Consider the following 18,342-nt stretch of genomic DNA (forward strand, 5'->3'; position numbering starts at 1 on the left):
AAATTAGATTTTAGCAATAAATACAGAAACACAATTAAAAAGGGACCTTAGCATTGATATTTGGTATTCTCAGTGGTCTGTATTCAGAAATCATTTACGCAAACTTGGGAGACTCTTTGAGTAATGATGTCAACCTTAGAGTTTGTACAAAGTTTCATAGCCTTTGTGCCAATACTTTGAAAGGTGACTAGGAACAGGCAGCAATTGACAATGAACTCAAAGGATTTATAGACTAAAGGAAAACCCTTTAGAAAATGCTTAGAAATAGCATGTCCTATATTTGTTGTCATGGAAATTCCTTCTGAAAAATTTTTATTCTTCAATAAAACAAATTTTTATGAATTCAGTTTCACTGTCTGGGAAGTGGGAGTTCCATCCCTTCTACAAAAAGCTGAAAAAAGAATCTGTTATGGAACTACTGGGCAATTTGCAGCAAAGTCGCAATCCAAAGTTTGAGGGAATGTTGTGGGACATTTGTGTTTCAGGACAGCCTTTACAGCTTTTGGCTCTATACTCAGAGTTCTACACATTTGGATCACAGCTAACATGCATAAGGTAATCCTATTCAAAACCCTTTTTTGTTCCACCCCACCAAACATTTCAGGAAATACTTCTAATACAGCTTTTATATAAAGCACGTAGAAGTTGTCGAAAACACTAGCAGTTTCAACCTTTTATTAAAGGCTAACTATTAGTTAATTATTGGTCGCATCACCTTATTACTGCTATATCCACTGTATCTTGCAGAAATAAAGGCATCTTAAAAACTTACCTAAATTCCCTAAGCTAATAAGACTGCTGAATACAACCTCACCCCCCTCTTTTCCCACCTACAAACATGACCAAATAACACCTGGAGTCAGTTACCCAGTCTGAAAAGCAGGGCAGCTCTAGCACCTGCTTCTAAGTTTCCACAGCACTGAGCACATTCAACCTGTTAAAGGCCCACATTGCTTTTATTAGCGTTCAGGTATCAAAATTGGTTGGGATCATCTACAAGCTTGTATTACTTTTGAATAATACAAGCTTAATTTTTCTTAAATTTTCTATCATGCAAATCCTGGCGAACAAATTTACTCTAGTTGAGGAAGTATTTTTGTTGTAATAACTCTACTTTAACTGATGAGGTGTCTTTACTAAAGCTGTTTTTAATGCCGATTGGTAGTGTTACAATTCTTTCGTAATATGTAGATCAGCAGTAATACCGCTGATTATCTACAACGTATATCTGAAAGTTATTCATACATGTCTCTCCCTTGTGTGCCTAATCTGCAGTGGGATTTGATTTTCAGAGGATGAGTGTTTAAGTATTTTTAAAGTGCAGGTGACTCTCATCAAGTGCTGCTTAACGAAGCCCTGTGAGAACAAAGGTAACTTGGCATCTAGTGCACTGGGGAATGGGGATGCTTTGATTTGCCCCAGACCTTCGGGAGATTCAGGTGCTGAAGTATGTGTCTAGTGCCAGTTTATGTTTTAGGATATCATGTGTGGCTACACATGCTGTCTGAGATTCCTCTGTAGAAGTCTCAGATGCCCTAGGGTATATAAATGGCTCAAGTCACATCAGGAACTGACTCCCAACCTTAGTGTCTTTTTTTTTTGTCTTTTTTTTAAGGTAGTGCACCCAGATGGAGGTTTGCCGCATATTATTCTAAATATACAAACATAAAATAACCATTGATCACATGGAGTAGACAGGATATGCCTCTAAAGAGCTCTGCTGAAATATCCACATATGGTATGTTGCATGATACTTTATTTGTCCCAGAAGAATTAAGATGATAGATGGTAGCTGGAGTTTGAACTTGTGCGTGGGGAAGTCCACTTTGAATATAAAAGGGGCAGTATGCGTTTTGTGAAGCTACCAATGTAAAGAGGATGTGGTAGAAGAATGGGTTTCAGTTTTATTGGAATAATGACATCTCTGTGGGAACGAGGCAATTGTTTATAATGCCGTTTGCAGGCTGTGAAGGCAGTGCAGAAACCGGGCGGGGATGGGGTTAAGGCTCTGCCTGGGGAGCCGGAGAGCCCTGCAGAGGCCGCCCGGGCTGCAGCAGGAGCGCGGAGCCTGGGGCCAGGCGGCGCCCTGCAGCCCGCAGCCCCTCGGGGCAGGGGGAGCGGTGCCGCCCCGACGGGCACAGACTTGGCTGCTGCCGGCATGTGGGCGCGAGCGTGCCCGGTACGTACACGGGCAGGGAAGGAAACATCCCGCTAGATCTCGGCTGCTGAAGGCAGGAGATGAGTTTTGACCGGCACTCGCTGTGGGCTGGGTGGGTTTTGTTTAGGTTCTGTAGGCAGGCCGGAGAGATGGAGTCTAAAGAAGCAGTATTCTGTCCTGCGTGCCTCGAGCGTAAAAGCAGTCTTTCTGGAGGCAATAAGTATTTGAAAGCAACAGACAGCTTTTGAAAAAGGAAGGTTTTAGGGCTGACTCTAGAAACGGAGGAATCCTCATTTCTTAAAAGCATTAATGAAAGGGATCTTCTTCAATATAGAAAAGAAGCACAGATCCTATAATGGCTTATTTTCCCTCTACAGATTTTTTTCTTTTCTTTTTTAACAGTTCTGTATCTAAACTGAACTGGTGAGGAGATGAAAGCCGAGTTGATCGTTTGGAAAACTGGGTAAGGATAACTGCCTTTTGTGGAAAGTGGCCAGTGACATAACTGTAGACACCTTTCATTCCTGGAATGCAATATGTTTTGTGCTGAGTGCCCTCTTGAGGTCTTCAGCACACAATGACCTGGGTGAGTCCCGGGTACCGCAACTGTACCTGGGCTGTTCATGAATCCTTCCTTTAAAGGCTTTTCCTCTCTGTACTTATTTTTTTTTCCTTCTCCTTTGGGAGAGGTGTTCTAACCAACCTAGAGTGGGGGAACGCAGTTAGCGTATCTGTTACCCAAAGTCAGAAATACGGACGCTTGGTTACCCAGAAAAGTCAAAAAGGTAAAAATAAAAAATCAGAACTTCATCCAAAATCCCAGTTAGCCAGACCGAAGCTGTTTTATATTCAGGAACTTTGATTAACTTTATTGATGTAGAAATGTGCTCCCTGCTTATGTATGTGTTTTGTTTTTTATCTGTTTGCTTGTTTTTTTCACCTAGTTCTGTCTGGGACTTAAGAGAAAGTGCTGAAATACCTTTTGAGTATCTTCCTGCAAGATGTATCAGAGATCTCAGTGAAAGCCAGTTGTCCTAATTCTTCCCAGCCAAGTTCTGTAGTCGGAGGAATTCTGGATAGCCTCAGTAAGTGTAGTAACCTTTGGGTGCTTCTCTGGTTTTCTTATAATGTTTGTAAATTGTGCATGCTTGTCCACTTATTTAAAATCCACCTAACTATATGAGTTTAAAACAAAACAAACAAAAAAACCCTGCAGTTATCCATTACCAGCATGCTATCTTCATTGAAAATATTTGTTGAATATCCTGAATTTAACAGACAAAGTTCAATATTGTGTTACTATTAATAATATTGTGTTCTGACATGGAGCATTTTGCATTTGAAAAGCTGTTAGAAATATATTGTGTTTGGACCCTAGATGCACTTATTTTGCTGCTGGTGTAGCAGGTGTTTTTCTTAACTTTTTTTTTTTTAAGGAGAAATCCTAAGTTTAGAGGAAATGAGCACTCGATTATTTAAATTTCCTGAGATTAGAGGAAGAACACTTTGCCAAACAATGCCTCTTCACTTCAAAACCTCCCCCCATAAATTATGCTAGGAGATCTTATTAAAAGTCTGTAAAAATTTCCTATTAAAAATGGTTGATTGCAGTCCAGACCATCACAGCTTTTGTGCTTTCAGTGAAATACCACAGCTGTCGCAAAGAAATATATTGTGAGACAAAAGGTTTTGTTTCCTTAGTCATAAATTATTTTTGTGATATCTGAAGTAAGATAAAACTTTCACTTATGTTTGAGTGAAGGAAGATTCCAGTGATAACTTGTTCAAAAATCTATAAAAAGAATATAAGAATGTAGATCTAGATAGCAAATTAGAATCAGACTTCCTTTTTGTTTAAGCAAAGCAATTATTTCTGAAGTCAGTGAAGATTATAACCAGGGATAATAGCATAACTTTGCAAAGCACAGTGCCTTAATCTCAGAAGAACCTGAAGTTTAAGCTTTCGACTCGGACCTTCACAAGCTATAGAACTACACAATAGAAAACCGTAGCATTGGCTAGTTTTTAAATGAAAGTTAAACAACAATAAGTAGTCTGTTTACTAATTATACCTGCAAACAAACATAGGCTTTTTTCTTTTTATTTTTTAGAATTTTAGAAAGTATTAAACAAATTGGCTTTGACCATATCTGTTTTTCTATTGGCAAATTAGTTTTCTGCTAAGGAGTTGTACAGAAACATCAGTCTTTTAGAGGAAGAAGGGCTGCATGTACACTGACTGAATACACTGAGTATTTGCTGACAGGACTGGATTCTACCTATGCTCACCCAGTCAAGGAATGGAAACACACTTCACATATGACCTGCATATGTAATGAAAATACAAAAGCACAATATACATACTAAAGATTATTTTCCAAAATCAATGGCCAGTAATTTTAAATGAAAGATAATTAGGATAATCACCAATTGCTCATACGTCATTGCTTCATGTATAAAGGTCACATTTCTCAACCTCTTACCCTGTTCATTATAGTTAGAGATTGCTGAATAAAGACAGACAGTACAGGTGCTTGAGCTCATTTTGAGAGTCTCTTTGGTTTGTATATGGGAAGAATCGATATGCTTTTCCTACTCATCAGCAGTAGTAATAGCTAAACCAATTTTCCCCCTTGCCATCACAAAAGTTTACTGGATTTTTTTAATATATATTTAAATCACCAGTGTACAAAAAAATAAACTAAAAAATCCACAAGGTGGTCTTCTGCTGTGTAATTGAAACAATTTCAGTATGCAGCCTTGATCCTTTAATAAGAATCATTACTAAGCCCCCTGTTTTTTTCCTTCTGCTTGATTTTTCTTATAAATCAAAATTCACCTTTGTAGTGCTCTTGTAAGGCAACATGTGCTATGCATTCTCCAGTTCTAACTGTTGCTCAGACTGAAAGAACTGTGATGATAAACATCTTCAGCATAAAGTCTAAAGTAAAATAATTAATCTTTGGGAATGATTTCCTTTGTGAGGATGAAGATTCGTATTTCAAGTGCCCCATACCTGGGGCAGGGACAAGGTGAGTCAGGTGTTTGTGTTGGTAAGATCCAGACATTGATGCACACCAGTGTAGATGAGTTGCCTTAGGCACACAGTTAGGTACTGCTCCAGCCAATGCTGAGGGGTGATGTGGGGGCATTTATCAGGGGTGGGGAGACTACTTCTGTAGTCCTCTGTACCCTGTTAGGATCTAACTCTGCGTTCTCTCTCATGCTGAACAGTCTTCTACAAGTAATCCCACTGCTGTCAGTGGGACTTTTGTGTAATAAAATGCTGTCTGACAAGAATATGGATATGAGAATCTGGCCCTGCTTGTACTAATTCCATTTTAATGAATACTTAAATGGAGTTGTTATTAAAAAAGTTTATTTTCTAATATTCAATAAATCAAAACTATAAAATCAGTTTGCCAGTGGTTGCCAGTCTAGTCAAAGCCAGTTTCTCTTGTACTGAAAAGAATAGTGCATACTGTCTCCATTCAGGAGGGATTGATTGTAATACTTTTATCTGCTTCATAAGATTTATTTCTAATAATGAAGAGTAAAGAAAAGTAGGGGGGCTTTAAACATATATTATTTGTATTACAGCACCATATATCCTTGAGATATTTCACAAAGATAGAATTTGGTTAACCTCAGAAGCTTATTCAATGAATGAGCAACTTCAAAACAGAATAATAATAATAATAAAACATTATTCATGTCTTTGACCATATCAGTTTTCTTCTATAAGATGGAGCACTGGACACTATATGATAATGCTGAGATACGTATTAAAGCCTGTTAAGATTGTGTACGCTAATCTAATGAAAGAGTATTAGAGCAGTAATGTAGTTTGCTACTAAGGAAACATCCTGGAATAAGTCCCCACTGTTTTGAAACAATGATGGATTCTCTGTATGGAAAATCATTTGTAGTTGAGGTGATTTCTTCCTTCATATTGAAGAGGATTGATCTGCTTAATTTCTGTGGCGAAATATACACTAAAGAGTGGGAAGTATGCCCATGATGCTATTTTAACTTTGTTTCACACTCACAAAATGTAAGAAAGAAGCAGTGGAGGGAGGGGAAAAAAAGGAACTGAATTCATTTAGGTCAAACATGAAGCTACTACTACACTGAAAGTCCAACAGAAAATTTCTTGTGAAGTATTATTTCCTTGGGATTTGCTAACTCTTTGAAATCCATATTTCACAAAGGTGTGGGGAGTGTTCAGTTCCCTCAAGCTGTTCTTCTAGACAACAGGCAAGCTCCCTGATTTCATACCTTTACACATGCCACGATTCCAGATTTTGTAGCTTTGATGCAGTCCACCAGACACTCTGATATAGGTCCAAGGGTGCCATCTCCTCCTCGCTCTGCAGCAGCCTACCAGGCTGTTTATATTAATTATGTATTTTTCTGCAACCATAAATATTATTCCTAAAAGGGATACTGAAATAAAGATGACTGTTCAGTAATAGGTCTTCTAATGTCAGCCATTCTGTGTTTAAACTGTTAAATTTTCAACAGAATTAAAGACCTACACGGTATATTCTACCTCCTGCAGACTTTAGTTGTTAAAAGTAAATAAATCACTTAAACAGGGTCATGAGCAACAAAGGCCAACATGGGTTCAAAGTTTACAGGTCTCTGCATTTATCAGATAGAAATATGCTACATTTCACTATTTCATAAAATATCCTTTTATGAAAAAGCCATCGATCTTTGTATGTCCTACTAAAACTGATTTTTCAAATGAAAGAAATGAATGATGACACCAAATCAAGAAATCGTTTATGAGTTTATATTTTTGCAAGACCACCATGACTTTCACATACGTTTTCAATTTTGGTAAGGATGTGATTATCATGTGGATATGTTTTACTCCCACCATCTGTACTAAGGGATCTGTCAGGACTGTGTACCCTCTCGTCGGCAGATCAGGATCTGTTCAGATTATTTTATTAATCTATAGTGGTTTTTAGCCAGTGATAGTTATCATTTCTGTATGTTTTATAGAAAATTTCTGTTTTTAATATATAGGTACATAAAATCAGATATATAATATGTAAGTTTACATTTAAATCTTTTCAAAGATTTCTACAGAGTGTTTTCTATGTGATTGCTGTCCTGCATTTACTCTACAAAACTTCATCTTCAGTACAGATTTTCTGTTTGCTTTCTGCTTTTTCATTACTGTCGCCACACTTCCTCCAGGAATCACCAAGTTCTTTGACCAACTGAACAATTCTGATACTTAAAAACAGTATTGGGTATTCGTGCTTCAGGTATTGTCGAACTAGAATGCAGTGTTTTGGGGCAAGAGTAATTTAAGAAATGACTATATTACCCACCTAGAAATGGCATCTAACACAACAACCAGCATGCTGCACTGTAATAAGCAAAAGCGATTTCTGTTCTGGTAAATGGTGCGGTCTCTCTTTGTGCCTTCACAAATCAAATGAGCTTGGCCTTTCTAGGTGGCTGATGAAAAAGAACACGAACAAATCCACACCCTTTATTAAGTATCAATCTCAGAAGAAGAGCAATGTATGTGGAAACTAGTTTGAACTTCTAAGAAGGAGCTCAATAATTGGGTTTTTAAGAGGAGCTTTTTGCTCCTTTTGCTATAGAGTCTGGTTTTAATAAAAATTGCTGTATCAGCCTGTATATTGGGATAAAAGAGATATTTTTATGATGCTTGCATTACTTGTTAGGAAATTCACTTTTTTCAGCTTATTTAGGAATTATCTTTTTTTAATTGTCTTTGATTCAGTGATGAAAATACAAAGTTAAATGTTCTTTTCTTCCTTTTAACTGAGAAGTTAGACTTTTAGTCAAATAATATGTGCTATCTAAATATGTATTTATTCCTATCAACCTTCTCTTTTCTCTCTTGGGGAAAAAAACATGATAAGAAAGGAGTTTAGTTATAATTTTGGTGAAAAACCTTTTGCCAAGTTGCACACCGAGTAAGTGTTTAATGTGGAGGTAGCATGATCAGAATGCGAGTCTTGCTGCACTCTGGTTGGCATTACTTTCTTGCAGCTTTTATTGTAGTTACGGGGTCTAGCATAATAATTTAAACAGCCTACTCTTGTATGAGCATGCTATGAAATACATCTTACGACACCACCAAAGACTCTGGAAAACCTTACATACAGAGAAAACATAAACATCTTTCAATGGGCACTTTACATTACAAACCAAACATCTTCCCAAAACAAAATCTATCATGTCCAAGTGGACTGAAAAATAAACAAAGCTTGCTATTCATCTGGTGATGACCTTAGAGAAAACATTGCTGTTAGGGCAGGTTCTGCAATTATTAGGAAGTTCTGGATTATAACTTTTTTTTAAATATATCTCAAAAGGATGGTACTCATCTCCAATTTGTGGGCTTTTGTTCCATGTGCTGTTCAAAGCACCCTGAAAAAAAAATCACAGAATTCTGTAACGACTTACCCAGATGTCACAATAACACCCCCAAATCCACAAACAGTGTCACAAGAGTTCAGTAAGCTTCTCTGAGTACCATACTCTTTGCAGTTTTTGCAACGAAGGATCCATTGCTGATTAATACATCAAAAACATTCAAAATAGCTGAAAGAATCTCAGGCCATGTGCATAAAGTGGAAAGAGCTCATAACCCTGCTTGAGAAGTTTTTCATCGCCTAATGAATTCTCTACCTGAAGCAAAGCAGATCAAGAACTCAGCAGCTTTAGGTGTCAAAAAAGGCAATTTCCATTCTAAGTGGAATGGAAGCATTATTTTTAAAGTATCTTCGAAGCCTTTCCTTCCCTTTGACCCTTATAAAATCTACGGAAACCTTGTTAAATGTTCAAGATCTGGCAATATTTTTGAAATGGGTAAGATAGTTAAATTCCATTCTGGTGACCATCTACTGTGTAAATAGTGAGTGTAATCTTAAATTTGAAGAGGAAGTCTCTAAAGAAAACTTTATTAATGTGTTCTGTAATTGCATGCAGTTTTGCAAGTCCATTTTTGCAGACACATAAGAATATGTCATATTGTGTCATGTAGTTTGGCATGCTGCAGCTGATCCTGCCTGTTGGGGGATGATTTGGAGGGTGATGGATGGAACTCCAGAACAGGCTGTCAGAACAAGTTGTCCGTGGAGAACAGGGGAAAAGGAGTGGAAAGGTTCTTTCTTGTCCCTTCTCAGCCACTGTTTGACATGCCATGAAATGTAAACATAATTTCCTTCTTTAATAGGACATTGAATATTTTTGGAATCTGTCATTGATTATCACATCAGCATGTCAAGAAATCTTTAGCTGATCCATGGAATCACATCATCTATAGAGTTTTTTCAATTATAAATTTATTAAAGAATGAAACATATTCTGTGAAAAGTATTGACAAATATCTGTTCCAAAATGAATGGGAAACATTTCTTTACATCTTTTAAGATCCTCTTCTAACCCTAGTAAAGGCAGGAGTTCCACCAGTGAATTATGTGCTGTTACGCTTTACTTTCATTAGAAGTCAGTTATAATACAGACGAAATGCAGAGTGCCTGGTTTCTCTGTATCTTTCATTATTTAATGTGCATTTGCGGAATACCCTCTTACACAGCAATTCTCTAAGCTGCATGGTCCTCATCATGACTGTCTCTCCTCATCAAGAAATCTTTTCATACTTCTAATCATTTGTCTGTGGCTCTGACCCTCTCTGTGAGAAAAGGCCCCATAAGTTGTCTCAAAGAAAAGGTTTTGAAGGATATATCCCTCTCTGAGGTACCAGAAGTGCAGCATGCTACTGTTGTGTAAGTCTCAGAGGAGAGCAGAGTTATCTCTAAAACAGTGCAGCTTTCCATTTCTGAAGAATCCCTCTCACTAAGAATTACACTGCCATTATTATTCTCCCTTGCTGTTTAATTCTAAGAATACAGTGATACATGATATGTATTTGTCTTGCTCTGTCCTTAAGGACATACTAATATGCTGCTGGATTAGAAATACTTTCTTTAAAAGTACTCAAGTGATGGAAAACTGTTCTTTTCAGAGTAGCTGCAACTTGAGAACATCTTTTCTTAGGAAAGAGAACCGTTCAGAAACTTCTTAACCATTTGAATGTACTGCTAGTTTTTGCATTTTAACTTCTGTTTTTAAAGTTATGGTATATAATCACATGAGCTACATATTTCAAATAATGTATAATTATGACTTTTTCTTTCTTTCCTGTAGAGCCCGTTTTTGTGATAAATCTCAATTCTTTAAAAGCAGTATCTTGCTTCCATAACTTAAAATTGTGTAGATACTACCCTTCATGGTATCTTTGCCATTTTAAAGTGTACAATATCATGTTGTCCTTCTTGCCTGAGAAATATCTTCACAAAACTGTATGAACTTAATACTGTCAAAAAGTTTGTGCCTTCACATTCACAGCTGACTGCAAACTTCTGTTTAGTGCCGTGTCATGTTAAACCACAGCAAGATATAAAATTATTGAAAAAGCAACAGTTTATGCTTATTCCTTCAACCAAATATTTGAATTTGATACCTCTAATAAAACAGTATTTTATAAACTGTTAATTCTTTAATTAACTTCTCCATACTCCCTTCTCAGAACTTCCCCTTGCATATTTGTGAGAGTGGAAACTGATCAGAACTTAGAACCTTGTAATGTTTCACATCTCTGCTGGATTTTAAAACTTTTCATTTTTGAATCACATGCAAAGAATTCCAAATAGAAAAGTTACCAGCAACCTCAAAATAAACAAATAGGCTCTGCTTCTCTAAAACACTTCTAAAAAGAACATCCAAAAATTAACATAATTAGGGACCTTGAGGCCTTCTAGTCAAGCTTTAATAAGGCTACACAATGAACCTCAAGGAGTAGAATTGTGAACTTGGACCCCAGAGAAAGACATGCCTCATGTTCCAATACTGAGGATGAGATTGATCTCCTCTGTTTAGTGTAGATGTCTCCATGTGAACTAGTCATAGAAACACAGTTGATGAAGAGAAATGGATACTGCTAGAGTCAACTCATTTGACTTATGTTAATTGCCTACCTTATCTTTTGCTAAGTGAAGGGGCAGGTTGACTAACGTTGAGTGAAGGGTGATGCATTCAACAAAAAATGTGCAGGTTAGTTATTAGTGCTGAATAATACAATACGGACAGTACCACATCCTCTCCTAAAATCCTGTCTCACATTATTCATGAATTTTATGTTCCTCTGATTTCAGCAGATTTGTTTTCTGATTATTGAATACCATGTTGAAAATTAACATATTATGAAAGCATTTCTCAGCTGAAAAATTACAATGGGACAGTAAGTAGTGCAGAAATATGGAAGAAGAATCATCGTCAATTTTGCCATGTTTTGCGTTTGTCAGGTTTTATATAAGTGTGTTGCTTAATATGAGATTCAGATCTCACATTCGAATGTTAAAAGTCCATATTTAAAAACCACAAAATGGCCTTTATATTAAAGGTTTGGTATCTTCAGTGTGCATAAATAGTATAGATTTATATTAGTATAGAGCATAAATGAACGTTTATAAATAGTAACTCTACAAGTCCAAATGTGAGCTGTGCCCACGTCGTTTTTGTGGGGTTTTTCTTTGTTTGTTTGTTTTTATATGAATGTGAGCCTCTTTGATCAGTTGTCCCATGTACAATAAATGCAAAGTGGCAAAGTGAACAAAAGTATTTCTCACTCTACTGAGAAGTAAGCAACAGTAGAATACTTACGTGTAGCTTTGGCCATTCATGTTTAAGGAAAGCTTTGCTTACTGGTTGCTGCTACAGAGCTTGACATTGCAAGAACAGCAGACATTGAGGAGTGCTACTGGACAGTTGCAGAAGTTCAGTTCCAAGTACAGTTTCTCTTTTGTATCTCATATATATGATATTAACCTAGTGTCTGGTAAGTGAGCATTTCTCGCTGGGAAACCACTGGCCAGAGGTAATTTACATTGGAGAGTAGCTTTTGAATGTAAACACCATAGGAAAGGATGTTCTTACAAAGTAAGAATTCTGCTCTCAAAGATGCATTTAATGGAAATAGTTGTGGTTTTTTGTTTGTTTGTTTGTTTTTAAGCTCCTGTTAGCATTTGGAATTTGTGTCAGTTGCCTAGCTTGTATTGATGGAGTTTTGCATTCAGTTCTTCCACTTTTCCAAATCACCAAGAGAACTGTCTGCTTAAGGAATAATTATATGGCTGTGCATGTTCAGTCATCTGATGGCTTTGAACAAAAGTGGTCACTTATGTTGCAGTGTGTGTTTTGTTTTGTAAGTGTCATGTGAAGGCTGACAGAGATCACATTTCTGTGTTTTGCTGCTCGGTCCTGACTGTAGCCTCTAGAGGTAAGGGATCTCTGCAGAACCTCACTGGAGCAGATCACCAAACAGTGCAGGATTTCAAGAGCTGACACACTTTTATTGCAATGATATTCTTGTCATGAAGGTGATGGGCTTTGTATTGTGGTTTCATGTATCAATGTGGTTTTGTCTAAAAGCCAAGCCCTGTTGGTAGGCTACATGCCTTCCTTTTTTAGAAAAGGAGGCTTTTCTTTTGTTCTTAGGGATGAGTTGTTTCTAAGTTAAAGGTTTCTGAGTGTATGGATTTGTACGTGCTATAGTGAAAAAAAAATATGTCCATCTATGCAGAACAGCTGGAATCCAACACTGGAAACTGGAGAGAGGTTCTGCAGTTACTGGGGACTCCGGATCAGAAAAACTCCTGTAGGAATCATTAAGTATAGCAAAGCATGGCTCAATCGCATAGAAAGCTGGGCTTGTCCAAGCAAATGACACTTATAACCAGCTACAATCATTGGCCAAAAGCAGATTAGTCCTGCTGTTGGCAAAGGTTGATGACTGGCAGCATCTTGCCTTTTAACCAGGCAGCACCTTGTGGCCCCCTTGATATTCCTACCAGAATAACCCCTGAATTAAATTTGTCATTTCAGCACTGACTTCTGATTTTGAAGGCTTTCTCTTTGCTATCTTTAGCATGGATTTCCAGATGCAATAGCCACTTGTGCCTCCACATTATCCTGACAGGTGGTGCTACTTTTAGTGTTATATCTGTGCTACATTCATTGAACAGTGCAGGGGCAGAGCCCGTAAGGGCTGTGTTCTGGATGGGCTGCTCTCCAGACTCTTCAGCGGGAACTTGGGAAGGACACAATTGGTTCACTGGACATAGAACATTACTGGTAACAATGAAACCTCTAGGAAAACATTTTTGAGCAAAGTATGACAAAATTTGGAGGGACAGAATTTGGACCCAAGGATTTAGAAGTACTTTAGGATTGATTTCACTTTAAAAAAATGATTTTTTTTGGTGAAGAATTTTTTTTCTGCACTACATAGCAAGGTGAAAACTATAAAACTTGCTTCCCTGTTGTTTTTTGTTGTTGTTGTTGTTTTGTTTTGTGTGTGTGTGTGTTAAATATATGTACGCATGGTAAAGGTTTTTAGTGGTGCTAAGTATTTTAGGTTGTGCTCTTCAGAAAATAAGACGAGGACTTTTGAAAACTGTTGTTTTTCTTGACTTCACATTCATTAATCTTATTTAGTTTCTGGAAGGGGATATTTTGTGAGCTCCACCTATGGGTAATGTTTTCTTTTCCAAAGTTCATGATTCTTCTGTTCAAATCACTAATTTTCACTGTTACACTCCAGTGGTTTAGTGCTTCTGAGGCCTTGAGGAATGAGTTTAATTAGCAATGCTGAATAAATTCTGAGACATAATTCATCTTTCTTGTCACTGGGATCTAAGTAACAAAAATGTCATTTTAAGATGTACTTAAAAGCCTTGTCATGATGGTTTATTTTGTTGAATTGGGAAAAGATTCAGATGTAAATTAAAAAAAAAATTTACCTGTCTGTCTGCTTTCAATTTAGCTAAGAGATATAGGATGCAGTCATATGTCCTTGAAGTCACTGGTATTTTGTTTTCAAAATATTAAGCTATGAGCAGTACTTGGTACACACATTCCAAATTAAAAGCGCATTAGAACATTTTTAGATTAAGTAACTGATTTGGCAAATTTCAAAGCTATCCCAGGTTAAATCACATTAAAGTTGGCTCTGAAGCCTTTTAGATTTTGAATGGAACATATAGAAATCCACTAAAGAGAAAATGTCATTTTCCAGTAATCCTAATCATTGCAGCACAGCAGTCCACATTTTGTCATGTCCTTTTCTCTCAACCTAGAGCAAGTGTATTTCAAAGACCTATGAGGGAAAAACAGGGAATACAGAAAGTGAAAGAAGCAGCGAGCTCAGTAAATTGGGATTTAAATTTAAAACATGCCCCAGTAGGCACTGCTAGCAGTACAGAGAGCAATATCATTTTGCCACAGTGTACCACGTTCAGTGCAGAAGGTTCAGAGCATTTCACAAGCATCATTAATGGATGACAGTTCTGTCTCATGACAGCTGAGGGAAGAATTAAGTGTAGTTTTCACAAATTTACAAAAAAGGATAAAAATAGATAGCAACTTGCCCAAGGAGAGCTGTAAGCCAAACAAAGCCAAACTGCCTGACTGAGAATCCCAAATTAATTCTGAGACCAGTTCCTCTACTCCAGCACGTGGAGCTTTATGAATAAAAAATATGGATTGTTTAGCACCTTTCTCATCTGGGCACAAAGAAATTAAGGACAAATTGTGGCTGTAGCCGGTTCCCTGGATTTTGTCAGATTCAGACAGATCCCAAATGTTATTTTAATGTAACCTTAAAAGAAACCCCTTGCTATTAATTTTGTATTTATTGCAGTTACGCTGACCCTAATGAATTTTTTTAAATGAATTTGACAGATGTCACAAATATTTTCAATGTAGCTTCACATCATTAAATATAACCTTTCCTAGAAAAAGACTTCTATGAAGTGAATGTAGGAGAAGTGCAAATGCTGGATTCTGGAAAGTCAAGGGCATTGTGTATTCCTTAGTACAAAAGATAGATGTTAGGGAATTATGTTTGTGGAACAGCATTGCAAGGTTCTCCTGCCCATGTCTCATCAGGACATCACATCCAGAAGGACAAGCTCATTTAGAAGGGAATCTGTTCATGAATTTAGCCTTTAGATATTAGATGTAGTTCATTATGCCTCCAGAAAAAAAGCACTGACCTTAGGAACTCTTTTTCCAGATTCATTTTTTATTACTTTGCTCTCAAGGGATAGCCAAGAGAGCTAAACAAAGCCTCCAGATGATCTTGTTTTTTGTTAAGTTTGCACAGTTCTTTGCACCTGGCGGCCCTGGTTCTACTTGGATGGATGGCAAAGAATAAATCATAGTTCTTTACATTGCATGTGAAATTTTGAAGCAATGTAAATACATAATAATAATCCAGGCCATCAGAAATATAAAAATAATGATTTGAGGACTGGATTCTACTGGGTTCCAATACTTTTATAAACTTTAGAGCACTGGTGAGGTCCTCAACTGGAGTATAAATAAAGCATACCCTTTCAAAGGTTTATAGGACTGTGCTTGGTCCTCTCTTACTACCTTAATTTATGATTGTTGCAAATTCACAAGCTGTGAAATGTGTTGGTCGCAGAGCTGATGGCAATAACTTTAGAATATGAATGAGAGCATCTGGGTTGCTATTTACCTTTGTTTCACAAAGTCAGCTTTTTATCTTTGCATCATTTAACCTCGGAAATATGGCTGGGTTAGGTGGGCGTATGGAACCTTCTATGGAACAGAACATTTACTTTCTGTAACTTTGCCAGTTTCTTCCATGAAAAAATATACTGTTTGCTTTCCCACTACTATGCTTTTCATCTACAAGAACACAGATCAAATTAATATAAGTAAAAATAAGCAATAGCTTCCCTGTGTAAAAAAGTAAGGGGCTGGTACTCAGAAATTCTCTATTTTATGTTGGCTCTACAGTGACTTGGGCAAAATGCAGGCCCAGGCAGCAATCTTGCTTTAACCCTATTTGTAGACTTTCATTAGTGCATACAAATTTTGCTTGCTTTTAGTTACAGATGAATTTCTCTATGCCTAACTTTCAGTTTCTGTATCTGTAAAATGGTTAAGATATGATCAAGCTTTCTCAAGTATTTGTCACCTTCCTTGGGCTATAAACTACTGTATTGAGTTCGCTATTGTTCACCAAAAACGGGAATCTATTGCAGACAATGTGTGCTAACACTGAAAATACTTTACCCCTTTCTTGTGCTTGATGTCCAGAATATTTGAGACTGGTGCAGGAACAGTTTGGTGTAATTTAATGGTCTGTGTTATGTGGGAGTTCAGAGTTGGTGATGAGAATGGCTACTTCAGGACTTCAAATCTATGCTTCAGTAAGTTTTTTACCTGAAAAACAGAGAACCTTAACTTATATGGTGATTGGTGGCCCTGAATTAAGCCACAGCCACTTTGTAATATCCAAATCAAAATCACTCTTTTATTGTAGTTTGATTGGATATAACATCTCAGACAGCATTTGGTTGAGAAGCCTCTTGAAACTTCTCTGAATTGATGGGCTGGTATACGAAAAACTATTCTCACCATATCTCATTCTCTGTTTTCCCTTGACTATTGTGTCAGTTCTGCTGAGTTTATAATATTATTTGCAATGTATCCCCTTGCTTGGCTTTTAATGTATTCATAGGAGACAATTTCAACTGCTTGTGTGCTGCTTTTACTGCCCAATGCCTCCTGGTCTCGTGGTACAACACATGTATATTAACCATTGCATTAAGGAATGGCCAGCTCGAGGGGCCAAACAAGATACAAAGATGGTTTTCTTGAAAGAGACAAGGAGTTTTGCACGCAGTGAGAGTCAAAGCTGTTCCTCACACTTCCAGACGGGTTCTGTCTCTTGTGGCCAGTGCTGGCAGCTTGAAAGAGCTTCCTTCCTCTCATCTGACCAGCAAGAGGTTTATGGCTAGAGATCTAGTTATGAGCCAGGGGCTGAAAGCTGTACATCAGAAAAGGAGGCAAATAGGGAGCTCAGTTCACCTTTGGTCCCTTAAACTAGGTTTGGGTTCAGGCTGTTTGTCAAGCTGAAGAGAAGTCTCAGACTGGATTGTTCAAAGGCCATAGTGAGTACAAATGCTGTAAACGAATGGGTGGTTCCTGATGGGGTAGTTAAGAAAGGAGAACCAAATTTGTCCTGTAGTGTTTGAAAGGCTAAAGATAAGACTAAACATTGTTCATTGCCAGGTCTGTTCAGGTATTGTCCGTGTGGGTGGCTTTTTGTGGGTGACCAGTCCAAATCACAGCTTTGCAGATAAAAATTTCAGAAATGCAGAGGAAGGAGGGGCCCCGTGTGGACTGGAACTTCTCATTCAGTTGCGTCATGCACTTGTTTGTTAATTGTTCTGTGTCAACTTCATACCAAACAAAAAAGGAATTGATTCATCATTACTTGTTTATGTGTCCCTAATGCTTTTTGAAGAGCTTATTTACAGAGGTGTCAGACTGACATTAATAATTTATCATACATAGCATTTGATTAAAATGCCAAGGAATTTAGCTAGAAAGCTACTCTTCCTCTCATGCATACCTTCTCTCTGTCTGGTCAGGGTTTGTTTACATCACACTGTTCTTTTGAGTCTTCAGGTCAGGCCATGGTCCGGGGCTACCTTTTTGGAATTGAGCTGTCAAAAAGCTCTTTGATAAACAATGTGAGAGGAACTCTACAAATGTTTTCAAGTGTTCTGAATAGTAGAAGGTTTTGAAAAAAAGTTTAACATTAAAGATCATAGATAGTGTTGAGTCTGAGTTTGTTCTCTCCAGGCAGTGTAGATAGCACGTGACAGACAGGTTCTCACTGTCATTGTTTTATCATGCTTCTTGTGATGTGGAGATAGCTGAAATACCTCTGTTACACGCTATTGGTAAGGATGTCTGTAGTGTATTTATATATTTATCTATGTTTTATCCTATCTTAAAATACTGATAACTATCGGTATTCTTTATGATTTTCTTTTGCAGATTATAAAAGATTATAGTTTCACCTTATTTTCTGGGTTGAGACAAAATTTTTCTCTTTTCATTTACTGTCATGGAACATGATTCTCAGATGTCATATAATAAATATTTGTTATTTATATATATTTTATTCCAACTACTGAATTCCTCTTTTTTTAGAAGCTAAGAATCTCACTGCCAATGTTGGCAGACTTAATAGTTTATATTCATGGTCAGAGCATATCTTCTCCAACCAGGATACATTTTTT

The 18,342-nt window shown here is 37.2% G+C and overlaps 1 protein-coding gene across 1 annotated transcript in view; it reads left to right on the top strand.

The window, feature by feature from the left end:
• Positions 1-499: 499 nt before the first annotated feature.
• WT1 (WT1 transcription factor) overlaps positions 500-18,342 on the top strand; it is an 87,262-nt gene continuing 69,419 nt past the window's right edge. Inside the window, exons 1-4 of the mRNA XM_035550144.2 lie at positions 500-555; positions 1,616-1,738; positions 2,561-2,621; positions 3,103-3,243. The gene's annotated coding sequence lies outside the window, so the exon portion shown is untranslated. The remainder of the gene's footprint in view (positions 556-1,615; positions 1,739-2,560; positions 2,622-3,102; positions 3,244-18,342) is intronic.

The sequence above is a fragment of the Cygnus atratus genome, chromosome 5 (genome assembly GCF_013377495.2).
Source record: "Cygnus atratus isolate AKBS03 ecotype Queensland, Australia chromosome 5, CAtr_DNAZoo_HiC_assembly, whole genome shotgun sequence".
NCBI lineage: Eukaryota > Metazoa > Chordata > Aves > Anseriformes > Anatidae > Cygnus > Cygnus atratus.